This window comes from Vulpes vulpes, chromosome 11 (genome assembly GCF_048418805.1).
Source record: "Vulpes vulpes isolate BD-2025 chromosome 11, VulVul3, whole genome shotgun sequence".
NCBI classification, from domain to species: Eukaryota; Metazoa; Chordata; class Mammalia; order Carnivora; family Canidae; genus Vulpes; species Vulpes vulpes.
The window spans coordinates 5,114,500-5,130,235 of NC_132790.1; positions in this window are offsets into that span (position 1 = coordinate 5,114,500).

Here is a 15,736-nt window from a genome sequence, read left to right on the forward strand (position 1 = left end):
AAATATTTTTAAAGTCACTCCCTTGTGATCATATGAGTGTGGAATTGACATGAAGAATAGGCAAACACTCTAGATAACCCTACAGCCTGAGCAAGTGATTAAATTTGGATACGTCATTAGGATGATTTTTGAGGTATGATAATAAAGATGCTGATTTTTCTAAGTTTTCATAGCTTTTGACTCGACCTTAACCCAGATAATCCTAAACAAAAAAAGTGTTGGACTTTCGATGGTGGGTTACTTGGATATATGCAAAATCAATTTGGACGTTGAGAGGAGTGAATTTGTTTTTTTTTTAAGAATCTGACTACTGTGTAAATTTCCAGCTGCATTCTGAAATTGTTTGCTCTCTGAAGATTTAGGCCCCAGTTGCCACAATAAGATAGTTTAGATTGCCTTCATTCCGAATATGGAAAATAGCTCCTTCAACAGTATACCCAAGATATAATCAGGAAAGATATGAAAATTTCTTGTCTTTTTATTAAAATCACATACTTTGGCAAGGGCTAAATTACTTATACATATTAAACTGATATTGCCAATATGAGAGCAGCAAGATAATGCCCAACAGGTACTAAGCTATACAAGCTGTACTATTTATTATGCTCTTACACACTGTAAAAGTATCTTCCTATGAAACTCCCTTCGACCTGTTTAGGTGCTTACTGAGACAAAAGACAGACAAATACTGTCTAGGCCCAGACTATTTTTGTCATAATGTAAGGCTATCGGGTTTACTAAATAAAAATATAAGACACCCAATTAAATTAGAATTTGAGATAAACAATGAATAATTATTTATAACAAACAATTTGTGTATGAGATAGAAATATAAATAACTTTGTAATATGCAACATTTGGGGTATATTTATGCTAAACAGTTATTCTCTGTTTATCTCAAATTCAAATTTAACTGGGCACACTGTATTTTATCTGCCAATCATATATTTTTAAACTTTACGAGGTATAATTTGTATACCTTGTATACCTGTTCACCTACTTTTGTTTTTTTTTCTTTTTTTTAATAATAAATTTATTTTTTATTGGTGTTCAATTTACCAACATACAGAATAACACCCAGTGCTCATCCCGTCAAGTGCCCCCCTCAGTGCCCGTCACCCATTCACCCCCACCCCCCGCCCTCCTCCCCTTCCATCACCCCTAGTTCGTTTCCCAGAGTTAGGAGTCTTCATGTTCTGTCTCCCTTTCTGACATTTCCCACACATTTCCTCTCCCTTCCCTTATATTCCCTTTCACTATTATTTATATTCCCCAAATGAATGAGAACATACAATGTTTGTCCTTCTCCGATTGACTTTGTTCACCTACTTTTGGTGTATGTTTTGATGGGTTTTGGGATACTCTCAGAGTTTTAAAATCTTTACCACAATCGATTTTGGAATATTTTTATCACCACAAAACATAACTCTGTGTTCAATGATAGTTACTCCCCATTTCTACTAGCCCTATTCCATCCCCTGGCCCAAGGCTTCCTCTAATTTACATTCCACATATGGATTTGCCCAGGCTGGATATATCATATAAGTGGAATAATAAAATATGTTGTGTTTCATAACTGGCTCCTTTCAGTTAACACAGTGTTCTTGAAATTCCTTCATCCTCTGGCTTGTGTCACGTAGCATGTATCAGTATGTCAGTACATCGTTGTACTTTATTGCTGGTAATATTCCATTGTAGGGATATATCATATTCTGTTTATTCATTGATTAGCTTAGGGACATTTGGGCTTTTCCCACGTTTTGGCTATAATGAATAATTCCACCACAAACAATTGTGTACACATTTATGTGACAGTAGAATTGCTAAGTCATATAACTCCACGTTTAACTTTTTGAGGGACTGAACTCTCTGGAGATGTTGTGGGTATCTGGTGCTCCAGTGTTCTGCTTCTTCTGAGTTCTTGATCCTTGCTCACTCTTGCCGACTGCAATTCTCATTTATTTCCCTTGCAAGTAAAAACTTTCACTCTTGTATCAAAAAAAGAAAAGCAAAACTAGACAAACATAATGTCATAAAGTTCTGTGTAGCAAGACTTTATCAATATCTGAGTGAACAGAAGAGGAACTACATGGTCATAAGTCATAGTCAACAATTTAAAGCTGAATTATTAGCTAAGCCTGTTTTGAAGTTTCTCAGCCTTTTTCCCCTGTAGAGACTTGGCCTATGGCCATTTTAATTAGATTCACTTTTACCTGTTTGACTTCTGCTCCTCTTTTCTCCACCACAAATCTCTATCCATTTTCCTTTTTTTAATCCAAAGCAAGTAAACTATAATTCTGCCTCAACCCATGCCACCCAGGCTGTCATAACTAATACAACCATTAAAAAGAAGAATTTCTCTTCCTAAGACATTTTCTGTGGTAAACTAAAAAAATAACTGTTCTCTTTCTAATAAATGGACACTTTCCTTGAGTGATAACTATTTATGGCTTTCACATATGGTTCATTAGGTGAGTGAGAGGTTCAAAGTATCTTTTCCTTAAGTTAATTAAGTAATTAATTTTTGAGACAGAGCATGTGTAAGTGGGGAGAGGAACAGAGGGACAGGGAGAGAGAGAATCTCAAGCAGGTTCCATGCTCAGTAGAGAGCCCAATACGGGGCTCGATCTCAAGACTCTGAGATCATGACCAGAGCTGAAATCAAGTGTTGGATGCTTAACCAACTGAGCCACCTAGGTGCCCTGAGGTTCAAAGTTTCTTGATGGTCTAAATATAGAATGACAATAACAGAGATAAAGAAGTCATGGTCCTTACCTTCAAACAACCCACATTGTTAAGAAGGAAATAATTACATATCTCATTCTCTATTAATAACAGAAAGTAAAATGATGAATAATGTATTAGAGATGTAACAAGGAAAACTCATGAAAGCCTAGAGACTTCTGAATAAGTGTTTTTGTAGTCATTATCTAGCCACACCTGAAACTCTAATTTTGCTCCAATATTCAAATAGATACAAGTTTAAAACAATGACAAATACAACTTAAACATCTCTGAGCCTCAGAGCTGAAAAAATATACCTGCTCCGGGTTCCAGGGTTAGAGTAAACAAAGTTCAACACTCTTAGGGTGATGAAATGAAGACGTGGATATGTGGTATGCTGCTTGAAATAATCTGCTGGAGTGTGTACCTTAAATCCCCTGGGACTTACACTTCCAATATTTCTTCATTGGCTAAGGAAAACAGTAGTTTGAAAGCCAGGACATTGGCAATTTTCTCTCAGCTAAACCACTCGACTTTGTTTAAAGAGTTAAAAAGAAGAAAAGAAAATTCACTAATGATGAAAATATCATATGATAAATAGATTTCAAAACAGATAAATATAGATACAGATATAGATATCTATCTATATTTAAAGCTGAAAGGTGGGAGAAAGAAGCTAAGAAAGATAACCAGTAAAATGCAATGCACACTTTCCCCTTCACCCAAGGTGTAATAACAGGGATTGAACAGACCCACCTTGAAACAACTAAAATACTGGAAAAAATACCTTGCGCAAGACATTCTAGGTACCGGATACCAGGCAATGAACTAAATGGAGTGAATCCCAGGATTGCTCCAACCTATCGCCTTAAAAAGCTCTAGGCATCAGTACAAGAGGGAACCCAGGCAGATTGCTGAATGATGAGACACAGCATGTAGTTCTAAGAAGCCAAAGAAGCTAGAATTCACAGATACAAGTACTAGGAAGGAAAAAGCTGCACAGAGTAGGAGCTTTCCTGGAGGTTTACTCAGGAGCATCTCCTGAGTATTCAACTGAGTCCTGATCAACTCTATTGGAGACCAGAGAACAAAGAACACAGAGAGATTGGAGAGTGATGTATGAAAGTGCTCCCCATCTTTCCTATGACTCTACTTATATTAACTTGTTGCTCATTAGAGCATTTCTTTATCTCTGAAATTCACCAGGTATTTCTTTATATTAGCATTGATTGCACTTGTCATCTGATCACTCCTTTCAATGTGCAAAATGAAGCATTAATTCAAGTCCATATATATCCTAGGATATACACAGAAACTAAATATTGTTTGTGTTCCTTTTGCAACTATATATTGAATTTTTGCTAACTATATTTCATGTCTTCATCCTTCTCTTATATCCCTTCATTTTTTTGTCTCCTTCTTTTGTTTTCTGGATGATTTTCTCAGATCTCTTCTTCACACCACTGAGTCTACTCCTAATTGCTTCTGATGCTATTTTTATTTTTCCAATAATATACATTATTACACTAAATGTTTTTAGTTTGTCTTCTAGTTTCCTTTCTTCTTGGTTTATAATTTAATTGTGGTATAGTTAAAAAAAAATTTCTTGGGAAGATAGACAATTTTTAGACCATTTTCTTTTTCCTTGGGAAAATCTGATGTGAATTTCCATTTGAGTTTTTGGATTCTACGTTTATGTTTTATACTTTGTTTCCCAGTTTTTTGGAAGTTTTAATGTTTTTTCTTCTGTTTTCACAATCTCAGTCACCAACTAATCCAATATTTCTATTCACAGAAGAAACACAGGTTTCTTCCTTCTCCATCTTCTGTCCATATGATCAATTTTCCGCTCAGAACTGAACCTGGTAAAAATGGCTGTTATATGTGTGTTTAAAAATTCTGTATTTCAGTAGCCTGACAAGAGTGAAGAAAACTCAGTCTTCAGATATTTACAGTCAAAGAATTTTAATCTCCAGAGTACTTGATTTACATCTTTCCTTATTTTGTTTGGCCAGTTTACAACAATGGAGACTAGGGGATACATCTATTGAATTGGAGAAATAAAATAAACTATCACTTTTTCCAGATTTCCAGTATAAAACCTTGCTCCTCCAAATCCAGAAGGATTTTCCTCTATGTTATACCAAGTCTGCTAGTACCAAAGGGGGCCAAAGAGAAATAGTGATAAAAGACCATGGATTTGACTTTCCTTTAAGGTTATTTCAGGTTTCAAGTGCCTTTGGTTTGAGGCAAGGAAAAAGGCTTCATTCATAGTGGCTTACATCTCACACACAATTTGCTCCCAAATTGTGACTCTACATTTTGCTGAAGAATAAATACGGAGTTTTCAAGAATCCGCCCTCCCACTTCTCAATTTCCCGAATCAATTTCTGATGCCTTCCTTCAATTTAATCCCAGCTCTACTGGTAGCCATATTATGAAACACATGGAATGTAGTTGGCATTGTGCCCTTCCTATTTTTTGTCTTTACAGTTTTTAGTCATTTCTGTTAATTTCTGGGAAAAGAACTTGTAAGCCTGTGTTTATACTACCATTTTTCTCCCCCACAGAGAATTCTACTTGATTTTCCAGGTAATAAATTTGAGATTCCTCATCTTTACCATCAAAACAACTCCATAAGGCAGAGTGGTCATTGCCATGATTTAATGCAGTTTGAAGAGCCTTTTCATTTTAAATAAGTTACAATCTGAATTGAGTTTGTGATTTTGAAGAGCAATAACAGAAATATTTTATGTAAAATAGTATACTTAACTTTTGTCGTCAGGCAACACAATTCTGTCAGTATTGACTTTCATTACATAGAGATTCTCAGCACTGGAGAGGTCAGCGTGATGGCTGCAAAATTTAAAAGAACAATAATAGAGGCTCTGGCAGTGGGGAAAGAAATGTTCCTCCACTTGAGATTCACTGAACAAAAATGTATCTTTATTCAGTATTATTCACATCACCCTTGGCATACTGAGTTCAGTTTTGAATATGAATATCACACTACAAAAGAGATATCCAGATGAAAAGATAATGTTAGAAATTAGAAACCACATGGTTGAGGTAACTGGAATTACCTTAGAGAAGGCAATCTTTAAGGATATACTGTATATTTGTGAAGATAGCTTAAGGCCATCCCATTGGACTTGGATTGGATAGTTGGCAGTTAGAGGGTTAGTGAGGTTGTTGGAAAACCTTGTGTGTTTATCTTAATACAAAATAAAAATGCTTCTGGGGCCAGACGTTCCTGGAAATGTATAATACAGGTTTGGAACACTGAGAGTGACAATGAGAACTCAAGTACTGGGTTACAATCGTCCAAACTTAAGTGTCTAAAATTCTGTAGCATGAAATGAGCCACAAGGTATTAATTGGGGATAATTAATAGGCAAGTTGAAAAAGGAAATAATAGATTAGAATAGAATTTAAGTAGACTGCATTTTAGAATGTCTTCATTGAATAATAAAGGAGTCTAATTTTAGTATCCAAACAATAGAAACTGGGCAATTGTAAAGAGTACTCACTGAAGACTTTTAGGAATTATTTAAATAAACACTACGTTAAAATAATGAACTTGCAGACAGACAGATGACAGCTTAGAAGAAATGTCAACTTTTCTGAATTGAAGGATTCATTCACCCTTGGATTGTATGAGAAAGATGCAGATATACACTGTATAGATTTGTTAAAGAAAAGCTTTTAGAGAGATTTAAAAGAGTGGTTATAAGGTGAAAAATACTTTAGGCATAAGAAAAAACGTATCAATGAGAATGACAAACAGAAAAACCAAAATATATAAAAATACCATCAAATAAGAGAAAGAGCAGCAGGAACTCAGTAGAATCTCATTTGCTCACACGACACATTCTATTACTATTGCCTCGAAGCACCAAGAGGGAGAATTTTTTATCTCTGAAGGAAACTACATTCTTTTTGGGGGGACTCTGGAAATATCCAGAGTGCACAGAATAGTAGCCATAACATATTACGTATGATAGAATATGGTGGCACAGTTTAATGATTTTATCACTAGGTATTTTTATCACTTAATGAGACAACTTGTTCACCTAATGTATTAAAGCAGCATAGAAGCTGGGGAGGTAGAAGGATAGATGTATTTTTTTTAAATTTGACTGGGGATGAATTGTGTATTCTCATTTCTGGGTGAAAGTGCAGGGATCTGTTTTCTGCTCTACTAAAACTAGTTGCTTAGGAGATAAAAATATATCAACAAACTAGTCTATCCTCAAGGACCTCATGGTTTTCCAAAAAAGGAATGCATGTAGATACACAAATATAAATAAAAAGAAAATATCAAAGAGAAAAGAAAATCATATGGGACAGATCACTCAAGGAAATGTTGAGAAGAATTATGCAATCTTCATTAAGGAGAAATTTTTTTTTTTTAAGATTTAATTTATATATTCATGAGAGACAGAGAGAAGCAGAGACACAAGCAGAGGGAGAAGCAGGCTCCGTGCAGGAAGCCCGATGTGGGACTCAATCCCAGGACTGCGGGATCACACCCAGGGCCAAAGGCAGTTGCTCAACCACTGAGCCACCCAGGAGTCTCAAGGAAGAGAATTTTCTGAAGTAAGCTTTGATGAGTCCTTGACAGATGTGGTGAGACAAGAGAGCAGAGTATTTCAAGCAGAGAAAAAAAATTGAATTAAGATACATGGATAAGCAAATCCAAACTGGATGAGAGACATTAAGTAAATTATGTTGCTAGAATTGAAAGTTCAATGCTTCCAGAATTATCATAATCAATGCTATTTTGAAATATTTCTATTCACAGATATTTTTATGGTATCAGGGGTAAACCTCTACACTGCAAAATCTATTTTCTCTGTGGAAAAAATGGTAAATTTTATTATTACTCTATTTTATTGTCAATTAATATTGTTTGCATCAAATAATATTTAAATGGAAAAATCCCAGTGTTATATAAAAAGATTCTACTCTTAAAATACTGTGCACACACAAATTTTATCATACCACGTACAAGAACTTAAAAAAAGAGTCCTCAAACATAAAGACTACAAAAGGTTTCTGAATGAATTTAATGATACTTAACAAGATAGTATAACACAGTATGTGAGTCAGAGGAAAACAAATACTATATGATTTCATTCATATGTAAAATTTTTAAAAAACGAAATGAATGAACAGAGGGATAAAAAGGACAAAAAGTTAGACTCATAAATACAGAGAACCAGAGAGGTGGGTAGGGACATGGGTGACATTAAGGGAATTAAGAATATACTTATTGTGGCAAGTTCCCAATCATGTATAGAATTGCTGAACCATTGTACTGTACACCTGAAACTAACACTGTATGTTAATTATACTTCAATTTAAATAAATAAATTAACTAATCAAACAGTTTTTTTAAGGTATGTAAATTATTCAATGTTGACTTCACTTTTTCATGAATTTATGAATAAAGAAATATTAATATTTATGAATAAAGAAAGTGAAGTACTGACTATGAATAAAGGCAGCAAACTCAATAATTAAATACTTTTTATTTCTTTCTCATAAAGACCTGAGTACATAATTCCCCTTTTCAAAGAAGCAATTTGCGGATCAATATTTCTCATAAAACAAGACAAAACAGACATCAATGTAAGCTATTTTTTTAAAAACCCACTTCAGGAGGGTGCTTGGTGGTGCAGTCGGTTAAGTATCTACTCTTGGTTTCAGCTCAGATCACGATCTCAGGGTCCCGAGATTGAGTCTCAAGTCATGGCCTGCACTCCACACAGAGTCTGCTTGGGATTCTCTCTCCCTCTGCCCCTCCCCACTGCACTTGTTCTCTCTCTCTCTTAAGTAAATAAATAAATCTTAAAAAATAAAAACCCACTTAGGAACCAATTACAGTGAATTAAACCAAATTATGTCTTTTGTAAAAAAAAAAAAAAAAGTCTCTTCAAAAATGCTTTTGAATTATTTTGAGAAAATATTAACCTTCAAGAAACCTGTGTAAAAGGGATAGTGAGCTTTGGATATAACTAATGAGGAAAATAATCTCACATTACATTGCGCTCACATGCTGCCAATTCTAGTTTGTAATTATATTGAATTAAATGTAGTGAGCAAATGTACCAAAAATAAATCACTAGAGTAGAGAATTAACCAACTGGCTTCTCCCAAGAATAAAAAGCAACTCAGTGGAAGAGGTTCGAGTATTTTTTCTTTATGTAAGTTCTTAAACAAATGCAGAAAATTTGAATACTTGATAAGAACAGATTGCAACACATTTTACAATTGGGCTATGTCAATAAAGCAAATGTAACTAACTTGCTAATCAAACTAAAGTCAACTTTACTGTATTCTAGAACTCATATTAAGCATTGGAGATGCAGAGATGAAATCAAGTTTTTGGTTGGAGCTGTAAGGGATAGTTTTTCTTATTGCATCGATAGTTACTAGCATACATGGGATTATTCAAAAACCTGTTATTGAGTATCTTGAGGCAGGAACTGTGCTGGACAATATAATAAAAAGAAAGAAAGAAAGAAAAAAAGAAAGAAAGAAAGAAAAAGAAAGAAAGAAAGAAGAAAGAAGAAAGAAAGAAAGAAAGAAAGAAAGAAAGAAGAAATATAAGAAGGAAGGAAGGAAAGGAAGGAAGGAAGGAAGGAAAGGAAGGAAGGAAAGGAAGGAAGGAAGGAAGGAAGGAAGGAAGGAAGGAAGGAAGGAAGGAAGGAAGGAAACAACTTTTAAAAGAAAGAAAAAAGTAGAAGATAGACCTTATCTTTCCAAAGTTCATGATCTATGAGTGCAGGATTTATAACTGTAAGTGTTTTGGAGACTAGAATGTGTAACACTCTGGCTTTTTCCAGGGCCCAGTTGAATGTAGAGCAGCCTCACTGGGATGTAAGTAAATCATAGCTGGAATTCCTACCTTCACATGGTTCTCCACAAAGTGCCTGTTACAAAAGGGAGCTCCTATATTGGCTATATACAAAAGAACCAAAAAAAAAAAAAATTAACATTCTAAAATAGTTCCACTCATAAAAGAGTTTCTATAAGTATATCCTGTTTTAGAGTTATAAAGCCAATTAACTCTTTTTGGGCACTTTGACCACCCCTTCTCTATAGTTCCTTTTTCCTATTGTATTGAAACTGTATGCTATGCCAGGCTCCACAACTAGAATGAAATCTCTGAAAAAGCTTTTTTGATCTTCAGTCTCTAGCACAGATACCATTGGTGTCTAACAACTACTTAATGAGTACAGGAGGAAACACATGAGTGAAGGAATTACTTCATCTAGCTTAGCACATGGTCAGATCTCTTTTGCCTCTTCAAATATACTCCAAAAAGAAAGAGCTTATAAATCCACGGGGTCTGCACAATGCAGACTGATGGAAAGAATATGCTGTTGGTTTAGTAGTTCCAGGAATGATCATGCAGGGACCACAGAGCCAGAAGGCGAACGGAGATTGTGATGTCTTTGGGCAAACGGGGTGAATGGAGATTGTGATGTCTTTGGGCAAGTGGGGATCACTCCCCGTTCCACAAACTGCCATAAAATACATACTCAATAAACAGGAGCTCTTCTTCTTCATAGTCATAATATAAAACAAATATAGATATTTATAAAATATCTATAGAATAAATAAAAAATATAATAGAAAAATATAGGAAAAGGGGCAATTACATCTGCCTGATGGTATCTGGATAGGCCCCAAGGAGAAAGTACATTCCAAATCTCCTAGTAAAAGGGCTACAAAGCAAGAAGTCCAGATATTACAACCCGAAGAAACTTGATGGGCAAAGATATGGACACAGCTTTATCTCCTTCATCCCCACCTGTTTGGTGGACATAGCAGATGTAGTATGTACCCACCTACTATTTCATGTACTCCTCCCACTTTGCCTTGTAATTAGATTGGGTAAATGATATTGGGTGCTAATCGATGAATCAGGCAAAGTCTATAGATATAAGCTCCTTGCACTTCTGCCCCTTGAAAACATCCTGGGTGAAACCCCTGCTCCTTCTTCCCCTGCCAGGTTGTTCTAAGAGTCTATATGCTGAGACACCAGAATCACAAGTTTGATGGAGCCTGTGTCCCTGTGTCTTAGGAGACCCCTCACTGGCATGCATTAGGCCCCGCGTGAACAATTAAAAACATTTTTGCACGTGTGGGCTAAGCCACTGAGATCTTACTGTGTTGCAACAGCTAGTATTACTTGTCCCGACTAATGAAAATAGCCCCTCTATACCCCCTCATCTTTACCCTCAATACTGAACATGTAGCTTTCCCATTCAACAGCTGCAGAGAGTTGAACAAAATTATTTCCAAATTAAGAGTGATTATAACCCAGTAAACCACAGGGTAAGATGGAAATAAATGGGCACCAAAATCAATACCTGCATTGTAACCTTTTCACTGGTGGGAAATAATTCAGTCCTTCAATGGCCAACATCAGAGGATTTTCACATCCAGTAATTCATTAACTTCTAAGTATTAATTGTAAGGTTTTCGATAACACAGATGGATTATGAATAGAAAATAGGCACAATGCACAATATATTCAAAAATAATTAAATTGTTATGACTTTTCAGGGCAGTGAAGCTATTAAAATATAATTTTTTAAAAAATGAGAATGGAACGAGAATGTGATTTCACAGGCATAATTTGAAAGAGTACAAGTATTTACTCACCATGTGCAATTACTTGTAAATACAAATTAGAGGGAGATGTGGCACAGCTAAAGTACAGTAAAATTAGATTTATGAAGCCTTTCTTAATGTGCAAACAAAAAAATAAAAGTGTCTAATCATTTTGTTCATTACGATTCTTATAAACCTATGCTAACCAGGGGAATGTGATATACCATGAATAATTCATAAGGCAGGGCCAAATAAAAATAAAAGTTTGTGCTAATAATTCTTCAGAAGGAGATTACACAATTGGATGGGACAGAGTCCAGCCAGAAAAACAAACTATAATTTATACAGAGATAATTTAATTCTGGTACCAGTTACGCAGAGCAGAGCGCGGGTGACGGTGAATCTGAGAATAAATCAGCAAATGACCAGCACGGACTATGAATCTGAGAATAAATCAGCAAATGACCAACACGTCTTTTCATGAGTTGTTGAGGGCAGTGGAATCCAGGTTTGCTGACTACTGATCATATCTGTATGTATAGCTTTTTTGAAAACTTTCACCAATTCTGAATGATATATTATCTTGATATCTTTTGTATGCACCAGCTATAAACTGAAGAATGAAGTCATTGCTGACGTCACCAGCTGGCAAGCATCAGAGCTGGAATTCGAACTGACTCCTTGCAGAGAATGACGTCTACCACACGCTGTGCCAGTAGGCTAGGCAGTGGGGCTAGATCAAATGTGGACACTCTCCTAACTCTGAGTTTCCCTGATAATAATATGAACAATTACTTTCATAAAATAACCAATTATTAGTACCCAGGCTATTCAATACTATATCCCTATGAACACAATCCCAGGTGTCATGCTATATCCTTATGAACACAAAGTGTGTAACTGAAATGAGGTCTAGCTGTGCATGGTGGAGCACATTCTACAAACTGAGGAGGCAACTTGCTTAAGTGACAAAGGAAAACCTCCATGATTTTATTTGTTTTACAGCCAAGTCTGTGTTGTCGGTTTCATAAATGACAAAGTGTTGTATTTTCTCAGCTGACTTTTTCCGGTTTTATATTCTGCTTGTCTCTGTTCCCAACTCAAAATTACACATATCTTCTATAAGGATATCTGGAGATGGGTTATGTTAATTGTCTGAAATGAAGTCTTTTGTTTAGGGATTTTTTTTAAGAAAGATTCTTTGCTCAGCATTCTGATGAGATATTTGTCAAAGAGATCAATGGATCTGGAAACCATGGCTTATCTGCAAGACATCTGGTTAGTTCTAGGTTTCAATAACGTGCTAAATCCACAGAAATTCTAAGGGCCTCTCTGACTAACGAGTAAAGATGGATTTTAGTGAAATTTGATAGATTTGGACTATTAGTCAAAAATCTCTTCCTTCCAGAAAAATTCTGCTATGACAGAATGTATAGAACTGCTCTTTCTTTTGAGCTACCCAGTGGGATTTTTTTTCCTGCACAAGAAGAAAGCCAGCTTGACAGTATAACATCTCTCTGATTCTAAGCCCCTTTTGCTTTCTTCAGTTGCTGCCCCCATTACTTGACTTGAGCTCTCAGGCACCGGATTCCATGTGTACATAAGTAATGGGGGTATAATGGAACCAGTGATTCTGGAAGGAACCAGCTTGCTCATTGTGGAAATAAAATATGGGCTAACAACACCTAAATTTAGTTGAATACAATCACTGGCTATTTAGGGATATGCTTTACAACATCTACTTGTGGATGTTCTTTCAACTTTAAGCATTTTGATCAAACAAGTTCTAATTTAATATAATATTAGAAAAAATAAATTGTGTTCTTGTCTTTTCTATGTGAATTCTTCTATTGGCCTGTTAATCTTTAACCTAAATTGCTATTGAATCTTACTGAAACATCTCTGTTGTTGAGTTTTCTTCTTTCATTTTTATTGTCCTTTTTTTTTGCTCCTCCCTAATCTCTTTGTCTCTGTTATAATTAGTTTTATATATTGTTTTCAAAGAGTTTTCTTTAGTGAATACAATATAAAACATATCCTGTATTAGTTCACAGTGCATACTTCCATTTTTCCACTCTGGGTGATCTTTAATGTAGGTAGACATATCTTAAATTTCTGTGTTTTGGGGTTTCTTATGGGGGAAGCACCTGCAAAAAAAAAGGCATTTCCTTCTATCATATTTACCTTTACATATCTCACTAAGATTAGTAAAAATTTTGAAGCAGAGATATTAAAACGTTTGTGAAAGATATAAAGCTACACCCAAGAACTGCCACTCACAACCTTTCAAAATGAATAACTTCTATTTTAACAAGCAAATCTTAGACCTGTGATTCAAAAGTGGTGTGGCTCTTCTATTCATTTTTAAAATGGCTACTTTGATAATCATAGATGTCAATTTTCTCAAATGTACTAAAAAATGTCTTATAAGCCTCTTTCAGCCAAGATACGTACACACATTCCCTCCAACCACCACCAGTGGGCTTTCTCAGAAATCTGGTAGAAGGATGCTATTATCTCCTGCCTTTACACCCAATTCCATTTGGGTAGAATAACGTGTCAAGATTACAGCTTTGGATCCCAAAGGCACAGAACATTACATATTAGGTCATTTATAAGTCTGACCTTTTAATAAAGTATGTTTTAATGTAACTATGCAGTAAAGGGCTTAAATTACATTTCTCACCACCCTTTAATTGCTAAGTAATCTTTGAGTAAATGGTGCTCTTGGGACACACACATATACATGAGTTTAACTTATTTTCCATGGCCCCCATCCACTGAGAATAAGAAAAATACTCTGAATTTTTCAGCACTCTCTGTCTTCATGAACTATTCATGCAGTGTTGTAGAAACTAGTTTAATTAACAGGAAAGAGCAGCAACAACTATTAGTTCTGCTGCTTGCTTATGATGACTGAAAAAGTTCCATAGCCATCAGATTTCTTCCCTGAGTCTGAGAAACGCTTGTGAGTGCACAGCCAACACATTTAGGGGAACTGTTCACAAAGACTTGCACTGAAATATAAGGTTTATGAGCCTAGTCTGGAGTAAATGAAGTAGTTACTATTGGCAGTTAAACTATTATAAGCTCAAGGAGAATTTGATTATGGTTGAGGTAGGAAGTGAAAAGTCTAAATTAGAGAAAGAGGGCTGAGTATAAAACCTAGAGGAGAAATAAGACAATTTAAACGGTAAGAAACGCCAAGAAGTTCCTAGTTGAGAACCTGAAGGACCGATTGGGGTAGAATAGATGTTGGAATATGGCCAGAAGTTGTAGGACATATATATGTGGGTTTGTGGTATGAGTGAGTCTACACATCTGCTGAGTTCAGGACCAAGGGAGATGGTCACTTATAATCACTACAGAGCTCAAACATTCTTCCATGGACTGACTCTGACATGCCCTGTTTGGTGTCCTCTGTCCGAGCTGCTGCCATATGTTTGATCATTGTATAGGAAACTGATGATGCTTGGGAGAAAGGAATATTCTATGAGGAGAATGTTCTATTGCTATCACTCATTAGTTCTGGACACCTCATTTATCCAGGTGAAATTCCTACACCATTATTCAGCTGCAGGACATGCTCTGAGAAACCTTATTTAAAAAATGGAAATTTGAAAAATACAAATGATACTGTCTACTACAAGGAAAAGAGCTCCATGTAGGGACTGGTATATAAGGTTTGTAAAAGTGCATTACTTTCCCTCTTTTCATGAACCAATTTATACAGAATCACAAATTAGAAAAAGGATGAAAATAGACTGGAAAAGAAAATACAGAGAAATTAAGGAATACCTTGAAGAGAGCACAGGCAGTAATTTCTCTGATATAGGACAGACACATCAACATTTTTCTAGATATGTCTCTTGAGGCATGGTAAACAAAAGTAAAAATAAACTATTGGGGGACAAGATCAAAAAGCTTCTGCACAGTGAAGGAAATAAACAACAAAACCAAGAAGCAACTTACTGAATGGGGGAAGATATTGCAAATGACATATCTGATAAATGGTTAGTATCCAAAATATATAAAGAACTGATATAACTTAACACCAAAAACTCAAATAATCAAATTGAAAAAATGGGTTGAAGACATGAACAGACATTTCCACAAAGAAGACATACAGATAGATGGCCAACGTACATATGAAAAAGTGCTCAACATTACTCGTCATCAGGGAAATGCAATGCAGTGAGATACACCCCTGCCCTGTCAGAATGGCTTAAACAAGAAACACAAGAAACAACAAGTGTTGGCAAGTATGTGAAGAAAATGGAACCCTTGTGCACTCTTGGTGGCAATGCAAACTTGTGCAGCCACTGTGGAAGACAATATAGAAGTCCCTCAAAAAATTAAAAATAAACCTACCCTAAATTCAGGA